General features: G+C 38.4%; 1 pseudogene across 1 annotated transcript; it reads left to right on the forward strand.

Annotated features, from left to right (window-relative positions):
- Positions 1-3,835: 3,835 nt before the first annotated feature.
- LOC108583773 lies at positions 3,836-4,943 on the forward strand (annotated as a pseudogene). The gene has a single exon (XR_002519437.2). The product of XR_002519437.2 is annotated as a non-histone chromosomal protein HMG-14 pseudogene (transcript).
- Positions 4,944-15,901: the final 10,958 nt, after the last annotated feature.

The raw sequence follows: 15,901 nt of genomic DNA on the forward strand, positions 1-15,901 counted from the left end.
AATGAATTCCATACCTGGTTAATTCATGCCTCGTATATTTAAAGTTGTCCAGAGAATGAGCATCACATTCTACTTTAGAAGACTGATTCTTTACTGTATCTAACTTCACTGCAATATAGTGTTAAGATGAACATTGACTTAGAGTTAAACTCCCCAAACCTCATTTTCCTAATCTGTAAATCAATAAGGCAGAACTACATCTCTAAAACCACAATCTCTAAAGTTCCTTTTACTTCTGGCATTCAGTGATTTTTTTCAATTCATTTTCATATTCAATCAGTAGTCAAATATTTCGTGAGCATGTGCTATGTGCCAGAAACTACATTAAGTAGGGAAGTGGTGGGGGCATCAGATGCAGGAATGAGTAAGACATGGTCCCAGCACTTAAAAGTCTCTAGTGGGCTTTATTTCCATGGTATCTTAAAGTCCTTAAACCTTTTCTTCAGGGGATGAGAGTCGTTGTTGTGTGTATTTATATTTTGAAGGAGGAGTAAAATCTTACCTACATTTAGAAAGCCAGATCAATTCAGTGGAAATGAGTGAAGAGGCTGCTGCAGTGGTGCTTGGCAGAAGTGAGGAGGGCTTGAGCTAAAGAGACTGGAGATGAAGGGGCCCATGAACAGTTATTCGACAATGTTAAATCAGTAAAATGTCTGGGCCTCTTAAATGCTTTGCATTGTTACCACTGTGGGGCATGTAAAATAGTATGAGGGCCTGCCTATGTCTTCACAGTTACAGAAGACAGTACATCCTCTCTTGGAAAAAGTCATGAGAAACAAACATTTTGCTGTGGAACAATGAGTCTGGAAAAACTAATTTGTAATATGGAAAGTTGTTTCAAGCTAGTTGTGATAATTAATTCTCCTTCCATAGTAGATGCTAAATACCATGGGGGATAAAAGAGGAAAGAAATACGCACCAACTGGAGCACTAAAGTCAAACTTCATAGAGAAAGGAGTTGGGATATCTCTGGTAAAAGGAGAAATATGCAAAGACAGCAAGGCATAGGTTGGGAGTGCCATGTGGTTTGTTGGTGGAATAGAATGTGGTGGGTGAGAGTAGTGTGGGATAGACAATTAAGCTATATTGAAGATAAAGTTGAATTAGACAGGTTGAAGTCAAATCTAAGAATGTGCCTAAAGCTGTGCTAGATAGTTGTGACTCCCAGTAAGATGGCAGAATAGGAGTTTTCTACCTTCGTCCCCTAATTGTGCACCAAATTTGATAACCAGCCATGGACTGGAGTACCTTTGTGTAAGTCCAGAGTTCCAGTGGAGAAGTTCCAGCATACCACTGGAACAAAAAAATTAGAGGATAGACAGATTAAAAAGGTAAAAAGAACATTTTCACTTTATCCATGTAACACCGCCTCCAACGCACTATAACTCAGTGCTAAGAGAAACCCCCATCAACCCATGATTCATACAGTGGGGAAAAGTGAGTGTATTTTAAGTGAGTACCCAGAACTTCCAGTTGTGTAGAATGCTGCCTATGAGTCACATTTTTTCTTGCCCTACACAGAATACTAAGGGGATCAGCACAGTTGAGTGACTGGGAGATGCCTAAAAGTAGGGGAGAGGGGAAAGGTGTAGTGTTTTCTAATGTGATTAAAATTAAATTGCTTTCAGTTTAAAATAGGCTGTTAAAACTATAAAATGTTTTGTTTAAGGATCATAGCAACTACAAAGCAAAATCTATAGATGATACACAAAAGAGAAAGAGAAAGGAATCAAATCATACCACTACAGAAAACTATCAAATCACATAGGGAGACAGGATGAGATGAATAAATGAACAAATGAACTATAAAACAGACAGAAAATAATAAACAAAATAACAACCATAAATCTTTATCTATCAATAATTACTTCAAATGGAAGTGAACTAAACTTTTTAATCAAGAATGGCTAAATGCTTTTTTTAAAGACCCAACTGTATGCTGCTTACAAGAGACTCACTTTACCATTAAGGACATATAGAATGAAAGTGAGAGGATGCAGAAACATGTTACACAAATGAAAATCAAAAGAGAGCTTGGGAGCTATATTTATATCAGACAAAATAGACTGAACATCAAAAACTGTGGCAAGAGACCAAGAAGTTGACTGATTAAAAGAATATAACAATTGTAAATATACATGCACCTGACATTGGAGCACTGAAATACATAAAACAAATATTAACAGATCTAAAGGCAGAAATTGACAGCAATACAATAATATTACGGTACTTCAATACTCCACTTTCAACAATGGCTACATCATTCAGATATTAAATTATCAAGGAAACAGCACATTTCAACTATATCTTAGACAAAATGGATCTAACAGACATAGACAACATTCCATTCAACAGCAGGATAAATACACATTCCATTCAAGTATACATCGGATAGTCTTGAGTATAAATCATGTATTATGTCAGAATCATCTTAACAAATTTAACAATATTGAGATCATATTAAATATCTCTGCCATTGACAACAGTATAAAACTAGAAATCAACAACAGAAGAAAAACTAGAAATTTACAAATATGTGGAAATTTACAAATTAAATAGCATACAACTGAGCAGACAATGGGTCAAAGAAGAAATCAAAGAGAAAATTTTAAAAATACCACGAGACAGGTGAAAATGAAAACAATACATACCAAAACTTATACAGCAAAAGCAGTTTAAAATAAAAACTATTACAGCAATAAAATACCCACATAAAGAAAAAAGAAGGGTGTCAAATAAACAATTTAAGTTTACACTTAAGGAACTAGGAAAAGAAAAACAAACTAAGGACAAACAGCATAAATGAATAAAATATTAATGAAAAATAGAAAAGATGAATGAAACTAAGAGTTGGATGTCTAAAAAGATGAATAAAATTGCCAAGACTTTAGCTAGACTAAAATGAAAAAGACTCAAATACATTAAATCAAAAATGAAAGAAGAGACATTATAAATAATACCACATAAATAATAAGGGTCAGAAAAAACACTATGAACAATTATATGCCAACAAATTAGGTAACCTAAAGGAAATCAATAGACTTCTAGAAACTTAGAACCTATCAAGACTGAATCATGAAAATGGAAAATTCGAACTGTTGGATAAAATGTAAGGATACTGACTCAGTAATCAAAAATATTTCAACACGGAAAAGCCCAGGGCCTGATGGTTTCACTGTTAATTCTACCAAATACTTAATGAATGATTAATGCAATCCTTCTCAAACTCTTCCAAAAAAATTGAAGGGGAAGGAGCATGTCTTATATTCATCTTATGAGGCTAGCATTACCCTCACCCCAAAGCCAAATAGGGATACTACAAGGAATAAAAAATACAGGGAAATATCCTTGACAACCATAGATACAAAAGTCCTCAACAAAACACTTTCAAACCAAGTTCAACAGCACATTAAAAGTATATTTCATCACAATCAAGTGGGATTTGTCCTGGGGATGCCAAGATGGTCCAACATATGCAAATCAATAAATGCAATACATCATATTAACAGAACAAAAACCAATAACCATATGATCATCTCATTAGATGCAGAAAATGTATTTCACAAAGTTTAATATCCTTTCACGATAAAAACTCTCAAGAAGTTAGGTATAAAAGAAATGTACCTCAATGCAACAAAGGTCATAAACTAGTCCGCATCAAACATTATACTCAAAGATGAAATATTAAAAGCTTTTCCTTTAAGATCAGGAATAAGAAAAGAATGCCCGGTGGGTCTCAGCAGCTTGGGCGGCAGAAGGAGTGGCAGTGGCCAGTCAGCCCATTTTTGCGAAGGCTCTTGGTGCGCCGCGGCCCACAGGCACCCGGGCACGCTCCTTCCCCACCACCAGGATGCCCAAGAGGAAGGTCAGCTCTGCGGAAGGGGCTGCCAAGGAAGAGCCCAAGAGGAGATCAGTGCGGTTGTCAGCTAAACCTCCTGCAAAAGTGGAAGTGAAGCTGAAAAAGGCAGCAGCGAAGGATAAATCTTCAGACAAAAAAGTGCAAACAAAAGGGAAAAGGGGAGCAAGGGAAAACAGGTCGAAGTGGCTAACCAAGAAACTTAAGATTTACCTGCAGAAAACGGGGAAACAAAAACTGAGGAGAGTCCAGTCTCTGATGAAGCAGGAGAGAAAGAAGCCAAGTCTGATTAATACCATATACCATGTCTTACCAGTGGTCCCTGTCTCCCTTCTTGTACAATCCAGAGGAATATTTTTATCAACTATTTTGTAAATGCAAGTTTTTTACTAGCTCTAGAAACATTTTTAAGAAGGAGGGAATCCCACCTCATCCCATTTTTTTAAGTGTAAATGCTTTTTTTTAAGAGGTGAAATCATTTGCTGCTTGTTTATTTTTTGGTACAACCAGAAAAGTGTGGGATACTGAATTATAGGAGGCTTTGACTGTCTCGGGTGTCAGCTTAACATTCTATAGATGCGGGGTTAGTTTTTATATCCTATAATACAAAGCATATTAAATGGCAATATGGAGTCAGTCCTGCATTTAATGTCTTGAACGTTTTAAATTCTATTCTTACGTTGTTTTTTAGTAGAATTGTTTCCTAAAGAAAACCACTCCTTGATCATGGCACTCCCTGTCAGAATTGTGTGCACTCTGTAACATCTTTGGTTGTGGTAGTCCTGTTTTCCTAATAACTTTGTTACTGTGCTGTGAAAGATTACAAATTTGAATATGTAGTGTACATGCTAATTCAGTTGTGAACTGGTGGGCCATATGTAACAGCTGACCAACATGTGAATACTGGTACTTGATAGCCTCTTAAGGAAAATTTGCTTCCAAATTTTAAGCTGGAAAGTCACTGGAATAACTTTAAAAAAGAATTACAATACATGGCTTTTTAGAATTTTGTTACATATGTTAAGAATTGTGTACAAATTGAAATGTCTGTACTGATCCTCAACCAATAAAATCTCAATTATGAAAATAAAAAAAAAGAAAAGAATGCCTATTTTTCCGCCTCTATTCAACATAGTACTAGAAGTCCTAGCTAGAGCAATTAGACAAGAAAAAGAGATAAAAGACATCTAAATTAGAAAAGAAGCAAACATGTCTCTGTTTGCAGATACATGATCATATATATGCATAACTCCACATACGCCAATAAAAATTGTTAGAATTAATAAACAAATATAATGAAGTTTTGGGATACAAAATCAACACATAAATATTAGTAACCTTTCTATTTACTAATAATTGACTGCCCATAAAAGCAATTAAGAACAGAAATCCCATTTATAATACATCAAAAAGAATAAAATACTTAGTAAGAAATTTATACCAGGAGGTAAAAAATCTGTAAATTGAAAGCTACAAAATATTAATGTGAGAAATTTATGAACACACAAATCAGTGAAAAGATATTCCATGATTGCTGATCAGAACAATCAACATTATCAAAATGTCCATGCTACCCAAAACAATCTATAGATTTAATACAATCTGTATAAAAATTCCATGGCATCTTTCACAGAAATTTCTGAAAATCCTAAAATTTGCATAGAACCATAAAAGATCCGAATAGCTAAAGCAATATTGAGCAAGAAGAAAGCTGGAGACATCATACTTCTTCATTTCAAATTTTATTACAAAGGTATAATATTTAAAACAATATGGTACTGGCATAAAAATAGACACACTGACCAATAGAACAGAATAGAGAGACCAGGAATAAATCCATGCATCTATGGTCAATTGATTTCAAACAAATGTGCCAAGAACACATAATGGGAAAAGAGGGGTTTGTTCAATAATTACTATTGGAACAACTGGATATCTACATGCAGAAGAATGAAAATGGACACTCATATCACACAATATACAAGAATCAACTCAAAATGGATTAAAGGCTTAAACATAAGACCTGAAGCCCATAAAACTGCAGAAGAAAACATAGAGGGAAAACTACATAACATTGGTCTGGGCAATGATTCTTCGGATTTGGCTCCAAATGTCCAGGCATCAAAAGTAAAAACAGGCAAATGGAAACACATCAAACTAAAAAGCTTCTGCACAGCAAAGAAAACAATTAAGAGTGAAGAGACAATCTATGAATCAGGAGAAAACATCTGCAAATCATAGATCTGGTATCCAGAATTATCAGGAACTCATACAACTCAATACCAAGAAAACAAATAACCCGATTAAAAAATGGGCAAAGGACTTCAATAGACATTTATCAAAAGAAGACATATAAATAGCCAATAGATATATGAAAAAAATGCTGAACATCACTAAATACTGGGAAAATGCAGATTAAAATCATAATATCACCTCACACCTCTCAGAATGGTTACTATCAAAAGAAGGATGACAGATATTGGCAAAGCTATGGGCACACTTGCACACTGTTGGTAGAAATGTAAGTACAGCCATTATCAAAAACAGTACAGAGATTCTTCAAAAAACTAAGAATAAAACTACTATATGGTTTAGCAATCTCACTTCTAGGTATGCATCTGAAGAGAATAATATCACTATTTTGGAGATATAGCAATGCTCCCATGTTCACTGCAGCATTATTCAAAATAGCCAAGATTTGGAATCAACTTGTGTCTGTTGAGCGATGAATGAAAATGAATTTAACAGTAGTGTGGAAGCTGGATTGAAGTAAGGAGGAATTGGGGAGGCCAATTAGAAGGCTATTGGAGTATATTATATATACATTCTGCCCTGTTGATTTCTCTTTCTACACACACACACACATACACACACAACATACACACACACGGACACACACCACTTATTTCTCTATTTCCTGGGTAACTGGTGAAGAAATGTCCTCATCCATCTGGGTACTAGGTCCTATTTCAACAGCCTAAGGTTTATATCACCACTGAATAGAAATTTCAGGTAACTTTTCCCTTGGTGCTAGTTCTAGGCACCCAGACTTTCCCCAAGTTTCATTGAGTTGGGCTTCCCACTGTGATTGGCACAGAGCTCTGAGTCAATCACACATTTGCCTGGCATGAAATTCTTAACTACAAGAGGGGCTTTCCAAGGTGATTGAATAGGAACAGCTCCAGTGTGCAGCTCCCAGCGTGATCAATGCAGAAGATGGGTGATTTCTGCCTTTCCAACTGAGGTACCTGGTTCATGTTACTGGGACTCATTGGACAGTGGGTGCAGCCCACAGAGTGGGAGCTGAAGCAGGGCAGGGCATCACCTCACCCGGGAAGTGCAAGGGGTTGGATTTCCCTTTCCTAGCCAAGGGAAGCCTGAACAGACTACCTGGAAAAACAGGACACTCCTGCCCAAATACTGTGCTTTTCCAAAGGTCTTAGCAACTGGCAGACAAGGTGATTTTTCTCCCATGCCTGGTTCAGTGTGTCCCACACCCACAGAGACTAGCACACTGTGAGTGCCGCAGTCTGAGATCAATCTGTGAGGCAGTAGCCTGGCTGGTGGAGGGGAGTCTGCCATTGCTGAGGCTTGAGTAGGTAAAGAAAGCAGCCTGGAAACTTGAACTGGGCAGAGCTCATCACAGCTCAACAAGGCCTACTGCCTCTAGACTCCACCTCTGTGGGCAGGGCATAGCTGAACAAAAGGTGCTGCCTTGTTCTGACAATTTCTGCAGACTTAAACATCCCTGTCTGACAGCTCTGAAGAGAGCAGTGGTTCTCCCAGCATGGCATTTGAGCACTGAGAATGGAGAGACTGCCTCCTCAAGTGGGTCCCTGACACCTATGTAGCCTAACTGGGAGACATCTCCCAGTAGGGGCCCACAGACACCTCATATAGGTGGCTGCCTCTCTGGGAAGAAGTTTCCAGAAGAAGGATCAGGCAGCAATATTTGCTGTTCTGCAGCCTCTGCTGGTGATACCAAGGCAAACAGGGTCTGGAATGGAACTCCAGCAAACTCCAACAGACCTGCAGCTGAGGGACCTGACTGTTAGAAGGAAAACTAACAAACACAAAGGAACACCATCAACATCAACAAAAAGTTCATCTACACCAAAACTCCATCTGTAAGTCACCAACATCAAAGACCAAAGGTAGATAAAACCACAAAGATGGGGAGAAACCAGAGCAGAAAAAGCTGAAAATTCTAAAAAAACAAGTACCTCTTCTCTTCCACAGGATTGCAGCTCCTCACCAGCAACAGAACAAAGAAGGATGGAGAATGACTTTGACGAGGTGACAGAAGTAGGATTCAGAAGGTGGGTAATAACAAACTTCTCTGAGTTAAAGGAAGATGTTTGAACCCATCACAAGGAAGCTAAAAACCTTAAAAAAAGATTAGGTGAATGGTTAACTAGAATAAACAGTGTACAGAAGACTTTAAATGACCTGATGGAGCTGAAAACCATGATACGAGAACTTTGTGACACATGCACAAGCTTCAATAGCCAATTTGATCAACTGGAAGAAAGGGTACTAGTGATTGAAGGCCAAATTAATAAAATAAAGCAAGAAGACAGTGCTAGAGAAAAAAGAGTAAAAAGAAATGAACAAAGCCTCCAAGAAATATGGGACTATGTGAAAAGACCAAATCTACATTTAATTGATGTACCTGAAAGTGATGGGGAAGATAGAACCAAGTTGGAAAACACTCTGCAGGATATTATTCAGGAGAACTCGCCAAAATAGCAATGCAGGCCAACATTTAAATTCAGGAAATGTGGAGAATACCACAGAGATACTCCTTGAGAAGAGCAACCCCAAGACACAAAATTGTCAGATTCACCAAGGTTGAAATGAAGGAAGAAGTGTTAAGGGCAACCAGAGAGAAAGGTCGGGTTACCCACAAAGGGAAGCCCATCAGACTAACAGCAAATCTCTCAGCAGAAGCCCTACAAGCCAGAAGAGAGTGGGAGCCAATATTCAACATTCTAAAGAAAAGAATTTTCAATCCAGAATTTCATATCCAGCCAAACTAAGCTTCATAAGTGAAGGAGAAATAAAATCCTTTATAGACAAGCAAATGGTGAGAGATTTTGTCACCACCAGGCCTGCCTTACAAGAGATCCTGAAGGAAGCACCAAACAAGGAAAGAAACAATGGGTACCAGTCACTGCAAAAACAGGCCAAATTGTAAAGATCATTGATGCTATGAAGAAACTACATCGATTAACAGGCAAAATAATCAGCTAACATCATAATGACTGGATAAAATTCAAACATAACAATATTAACCTTAAATGTAAATGGGTTAGATGCCCCAATTAAAAGACACAGACTGGCAAATTCAATAAAAAGTCAAGATCCATTAGTGTGCTGTATTCAGGAGACACATCTCATGTGCAAAGACGCACAAGAACTCAAAATAAAGGAATGGAGGAAGATCTTCCAAGCAACTGGAAAGCAAAACAAGCAGGGGTTGCAATCCTAATCTCTGATAAAACAGACCTTAAACCAACAAAGATCAAAAGAGACAAAGAAGGCCATTACATAATGGTAAAGGGATCAATTCAACAAGGAGAGCTAAATATCCTAAATATATATGCACCCAATACAGGAGCACCCAGATTCATAAGGCAAGTCTTTAGAGATCTACAAAGAGACTTAGACTCCCACACATTAATAATGGGAGACTTTAACACTCCACTGTCAATTTTAGACAGATCAACGAGACAGAAGGTTAACAAGGATATCCAGGACCTGAACTCAGCTCTGCACCAAGCAGACCTGATAGACATCTACAGAACTCTCCACCCAAATCAACAGAATAAATATTCTTCTCAGCACCACATTGCACTTATTCTAAAATTGACCACATAATAATAAAGCATTCCTCAGCAAATGAAAAGAACAGAAATGACAACAAGCTATCTCTCGACAACAAACTGTCTCTCAGACCACAGTGCAATCAAATTAGAACTCAGGATTAAGAAATTCACTCAAAACCACACAACTACCTGGAAACTGAACAACTTGCTCCTGAATGACTACTGGGTAAATAACGAAATGAAGGCAGAAGAAAGATATTCTTTGAAATCAATGAGAATAAAGACACAATGTACCAGAATCTCTCGGACACATTTAAAGCAGTGTGTAGAGGGAAATTTATAGCACCAAATGTCCACAAGAGAAAGCAGGAAAGATAAAAAATCGACACCCTAACATCACAATTAAAAGCACTAGAGAAGCAAGAGCAAACACATTCAAAAGCTAGCAGAAGGCAAGAAATAACTAAGATCAGAGCAAAACTGAAAGAGATGGAGACACAATAAAACCCATCAGAAAATCAATGAATCCGGGAGCTGGTTTTTTGAAAAGATCAACATATTGATAAACTGCTAGCAAGACTAATAAAAAAGAAAATAGAGAAGAATCAAATAGATGCAATAAAGAATGATAAAGGGGACATCACCACCAATCCCATAGAAATGCAAACTACCATCAGAGAATACTATAAACACCTCTATGCAAATAAACTAGAAAATCTAGAAGAAATGGATAAATTCCTGAACACATATACCCTCCCAAGACTAAACCAGGAAGAAATTGAATCTCTGAATAACCAATAACAGGCTCTGAAATTGAGGTAATAATTAGTAGCCTACCAACTAAAAACGTCCAGGACCAGACGGATTCACAGATGAATTCTACTAGAGGCACAAAGAGGAGCTGGTACCATTCCTTCTGAAACTATTCCAATCAACAGAAAATGAGGGAATCCTCCCTTACTCATTTTATGAGGCCAGCGTCATCCTGATAACAAAGCCTGGTGGAGACACAACAAAAAAGAGAATTTCAGACAAATATCCCTGATGAACATTGATGTGAAAATCCTCAATAAAATACTGGCAAGCCAAATCCAGCAGCACATCAAAAAGCTTACCCAACATGATCAAGTCAGCTTCATCCCTGGGATGCAAGGCTGATTCAACATACATAAATCAATAAATGTAACCCATCACATTAACAGAACCAAAGACAAAAAGCACATGATTATCTCAGTAGATGCAGAAAAGGCCTTTGACAAAATTCAACAGGTCTTCATGCTAAAAACTCTCAATAAACTAGGTATTGATGGAACATATCTCAAAATAATAAGAGCTATTTATGACAAACCCAGAGCCAATATCGTACTGAATGGGCAAAACCTGGAAGCATTCCCTGTGAAAACTGGCACAAGACAGGGATGCCGTTTCTCACCATTCCTATTCAACATAGTGTTGGAAGTTTGGCTAGGGCAATCAGGCAGTAGAAAGAAATAAAGGGTATTCAATTAGGAAATCAGGAAGTCAAATTGTCCCTATTTGCAGATGACATGATTGTATATTTAGAAAACCCCATTGTCTCAGCCCAAAATCTCAAGCTGATTAACAACTTCAGCAAAGTCTCAGGATACAAAATCAATGTGCGAAAATCACAAGCATTCCTACACACCATTAACAGACAGAGAGCAAATCATGAGTGAACTCCCATTCACAATTGCTACAAAGAGAATAAAATAACTAGGAATACAACTTACAATGGATGTGAAGGACCTCTTCAAGGAGAACTATAAATCACTGCTCAAGGAAATAAAAGAGGGTGGAAATAAAAGAGGGCAGAAACAAATGGAAGAATATTCCATGCTCATGGATAAGAAGAATGAATATCACGATAATGGCCATACTGCCCAAAGTAATTTATAGATGCAATGCTATCCCCATCAAGCTACCAATGACTTTCTTCACAGAATTGGAAAAAAAACTACTTAAAAGTTCATATGGAATCAAAAAAGGCCTGCATTGCCAAGACAATCCTAAGCCAAAAGAGCAAAGCTGGAGGCATCATGCTACCTGACTTCAAACTATACTTCAAAGCTACAGTAATCAAAACAGCATGGTATTGGTACCAAAACAGAGATATAGATCAATGGAACAGAATAGAGCCCTCAGAAATAACACCACACGTCTACAACCATCTGATCTTTGACAAACCTGACAAAAACCAGAAATGGGGAAAGCATTCCCTACTTAATAAATGGTGCTTGGAAAACTGGCTAGCCATATGTGGAAAGCTGAAACTGGATCCCTTCCTTACACCTTATACAAAAATTAATTCCAGATGGATTAAAGACTTAAATGTTAGACCTAAAACCATAAAAACCCTAGAAGAAAACCCAGGCAATACCATTCAGGACATAGGCATGGGAAAGGTCTTCATGGCTAAAACACTTCAAAAGCACTTCAAAAGCAATGGCAACAAAAGCCAAAATAGACAAATGGGATCTCATTAAACTAAAGAGCTTCTGCATGGCAAAAGAAACTACCATCACAGTGAACAGGCAGCCTACAGAATGGGAGAAAATTTTTGCAATCTACCCATCTGACAAATGGCTAATATCCAGAATCTACAAAGAACTCAAACAAAGTTATAAGAAAAAACAAACAACCCCATCAAAAAGTGGACAAAGGATATGAACAGACACTTCACAAAAGAAGACATCTATGCAGCCAACAGACACATGAAAAAATGCTCATCATCACTGGTCATCAGAGAAATGCAAATCAAAACCATAATGAAATACCATCTCACACCAGATAGAATGGCAATCATTAAAAAGTCAGGAAACAACAGATGCTGGAGAGGATGTGGAGAAATAGGAACACTTTTACACTGTTGGTGGGAGTGTAAATTAGTTCAACCATTGTGGAAGATAGTGTGGTGATTCCTCAAGGATCTAGAACTAGAATTACCATTTGACCCAGCAATCTCATTACTAAGTATATACCCAAAGGATTATAAATCATGCTACTATAAAGACACATGCACACATTTGTTTATTGCACCACTATTCATAATAGCAAAGACTTGGAACCAACCCAAATGTTCATCAATGATAGACTGGATTAAGAAAATGTGGCACATATACACCATGGAATACTATGCAGCCATAAAAAAAGGATGAGTTCACGTCCTTTGTAGGGACATTGATGAAGCTGGAAACCATCATTCTCAGCAAACCATCACAAGGTCAGAAAACCAAACACTGTATGTTCTCACTCATAGATGGGAATTGAACAATGAGATCACTTGGACACAGGGTGGGGAACATCACACACCAGGGCCTATCATGGGGTGAAGGGGTGGTGGAGGGATAGCATTAGGAGAAATACCTAATGTAAATGATGAATTGATGGGTGCAGCAAACCAACATGGCACATGTATACCTGTGTATCAAACCTGCACGTTGTGCACATGTACCCTAGAACTTAAAGTATAATAATTTGAAAAAAGAGAGAAATTCTTAACTAACCCCACTGAATTTCCTGGGATGTCCAACTTTTCTCTCCGCTAACATTTGTACAAAATAACACATCTGGAACTTCAGTTTCACTGTTTCCAGCAAACAGAACAGGCCCTGAAACTACAGTGACTTCTTGAGAGTAACTACTTATTACAGGCGTATAAGAACAGAATGGCATTCACACAGCCATTCCAATTAGCTCAGGGTAGGAATAATTCTCTTCCCTAGGGCAGCTTGCCTTCAATTTCCTAGAATGTCAGAGCTAATGTGCTCCTTAGAGATTATCCTCTTTCGGATGAAGTGACTGAGACCCAGAGAGAACAAGTAGATTTTCCTAGATTACTCTCCTAATTAATGATAGAAATGGGACTGGATGCAGTTTACTAAGCCCTAGGTCTGCCCTTTCTTTTCATTATGTTTAGCTCTCAAGGGAATACTGCTCTGATCCCTGTTACTGCACTCTATGGAAAATTTTGCTGTTATCTGGCTATTATTCAATAAATTGAAGATCTAAAGGTAAAAAAATTTAGAGACTTATAAGGGTGATTAATCGAATAAGAGGTGACACCTTGAATATCAGAGTGATCAATAACAAAACAACAATGAGAATTTTAAAAATTATGTGTGCTTGCCATTTTTCCGTCTGTAAGGGTGCACCCTTCTATACAGAAGTAACTTGCCTTGCTGAGAATTAAAAAGTAAATTTTATATTTGAGTGCTATTTCTTTTGCGGCACCGAGCCTTTATATATAACAATTTGGGGTCTCACCCGGGATTACATTCCCCTCCAGGGACAGTCTCTGGTTCTTTCTTAAGAGGAGGTGCACCCCACCCTATTGTGGCAGCCTTAAGGGTGAGAAATCAAGACCCACCCAGTGCAGGAATAACCCGAGCTCTCAGCAATGCAAAAAACAAACAAACAAACAAACAAACAAAAAACTGATCAGCAACCTAGCTTAAAGGATTCTCACATACTGCGGTGACAATGCTGCGCACAGACCATGGAAGGAGAAGCCTCGGGAGCTGGTAAAGTATTTCTTTGGTGGTCAAATTCCGGAAGGCTAAATGTGTATGTGCATGAATGTCTACAAACGATCCTGCTTGTGGTGTTGTTCTTGTGGATGGTGACAAGTCCTACTGCTGGACGGAGTGAGTGGGTCCTCTCTGCGGTTCCATAACTACCTCATATGGCTTAGGGCGGATCCTGCCATAGGATTTATACTGGCATGCCAACACTAACAAGGGCCTGACTCTACCTTGAGGGAGCGGCCAGAGAGGACAGCACCAGTAGGAAGTGTGCAAAGGACCTTCAGAAGGGGAAAGAGGAGAAACAGGTCAACCTTCCAGGACAGGCAAGACACCCCCGGTTTGAGGGGTTGAGCCTTCCAGGGCAAGCAAGGCAAGATGTCCCCTGGTTTGAGGGGGTTGAGCCTTTTAGGACAGGCAAGGCGAGACATCCCTGGTGTTGAGGGGTTAAGCCTTCTGCTAATTTCAAGGGTTGAACCTGACACAACCCACCCCCTTTTCCTTTCTTCTTGGGGAAAGAGAGAGTAGCTCCATTCCTGCAGGTCCCTACCCTAGAGGAGAGAGAGAGAGAGGCAGGAGAGGAGAGAGAGAGAGGGAGAGAGGCAGAGAGAGAGAGGGAGAGAGGCAGAGAGAGAGGGAGAGAGGCAGAGAGGGAAAGGAAGAGACAGAGAAAGAGAGAGTCAAAGAGAGAGAGAGAGAGAAAGGCAGAGAGAGAGAGGAAGAGAGGCAGAGAGAGGATGAGACAGACAAAAAGGGAGTCGAAGAGAGAGACAGAAAGTCAAAGAGAAATATAGAGATATACAAGTAGTTGAGGAAAAAAAAAAAGTGTACCCTATTCCTTTAAACGCCAAGGTAAATTTAGAACCTATAATTGATAATTAAAGGTCTTCTCCATGACCCTACTAACACTCCAATACCACTTTGTTGTCAGTGTAAACAAGGGCATAGCCCAAAAGCACTGAGGCAACTGACAACCCGTAGCCTTCAAAAATCCTTAACCCAGTAACCCGTGGATGACCCAAATGCATTCAACCTGCAGCGACAACTGCTCTGCTAACAGAAGAAAGTAAAAATATAACTTTTAGAGGAAGCCTCATTGTAAGCACACCTCACCAGTTGAGAACTATCCTAAGTCAAAAAGCAAAAATCTTAAAGTATAGAGCTATTTTGTTAGAAAAATATGATTTGTCATCAACCACTGAAAATTCCCTTAACCCAGCAGGTTTCCTAACAGGGGATTTAAATCTTAATTACCATACAATGATCCAACCAGACCTAGGAGGAACCCCCTTCAGGACAGGACAATAGATGGTTCCTCCTGGGTGACTGAGGGGGGGAAAAAGAAAAGGCAATGGGTATTCAATAAGTGATAGGGAAACTCTTGTAGAAGCAGAGTTAAGAAAATTGCCTAATAACTGGTCTGTTCAAATGTGCGACCTGTTTGCACTGAGTAAAGCCTTAAAGTACTTACAGAACCAGGAAGGAACCATCTATACCAATTCTAAGTTAATTTGAACTAAACAAGATCTTATCAATAGCAAAGAATAATTGAAATCCCAAACTTAGAAGGTTTTCAACAAAAGCAAAGTTTGCTAAAAGTTAACAGTGTAACATGTATTATCCTAAATTCTAATCTTATGGCCTAAGCAGTCTAGTCCACAGACATGAAGGAAGTT

The sequence above is a fragment of the Papio anubis genome, chromosome X (genome assembly GCF_008728515.1).
Source record: "Papio anubis isolate 15944 chromosome X, Panubis1.0, whole genome shotgun sequence".
Lineage (NCBI taxonomy): Eukaryota > Metazoa > Chordata > Mammalia > Primates > Cercopithecidae > Papio > Papio anubis.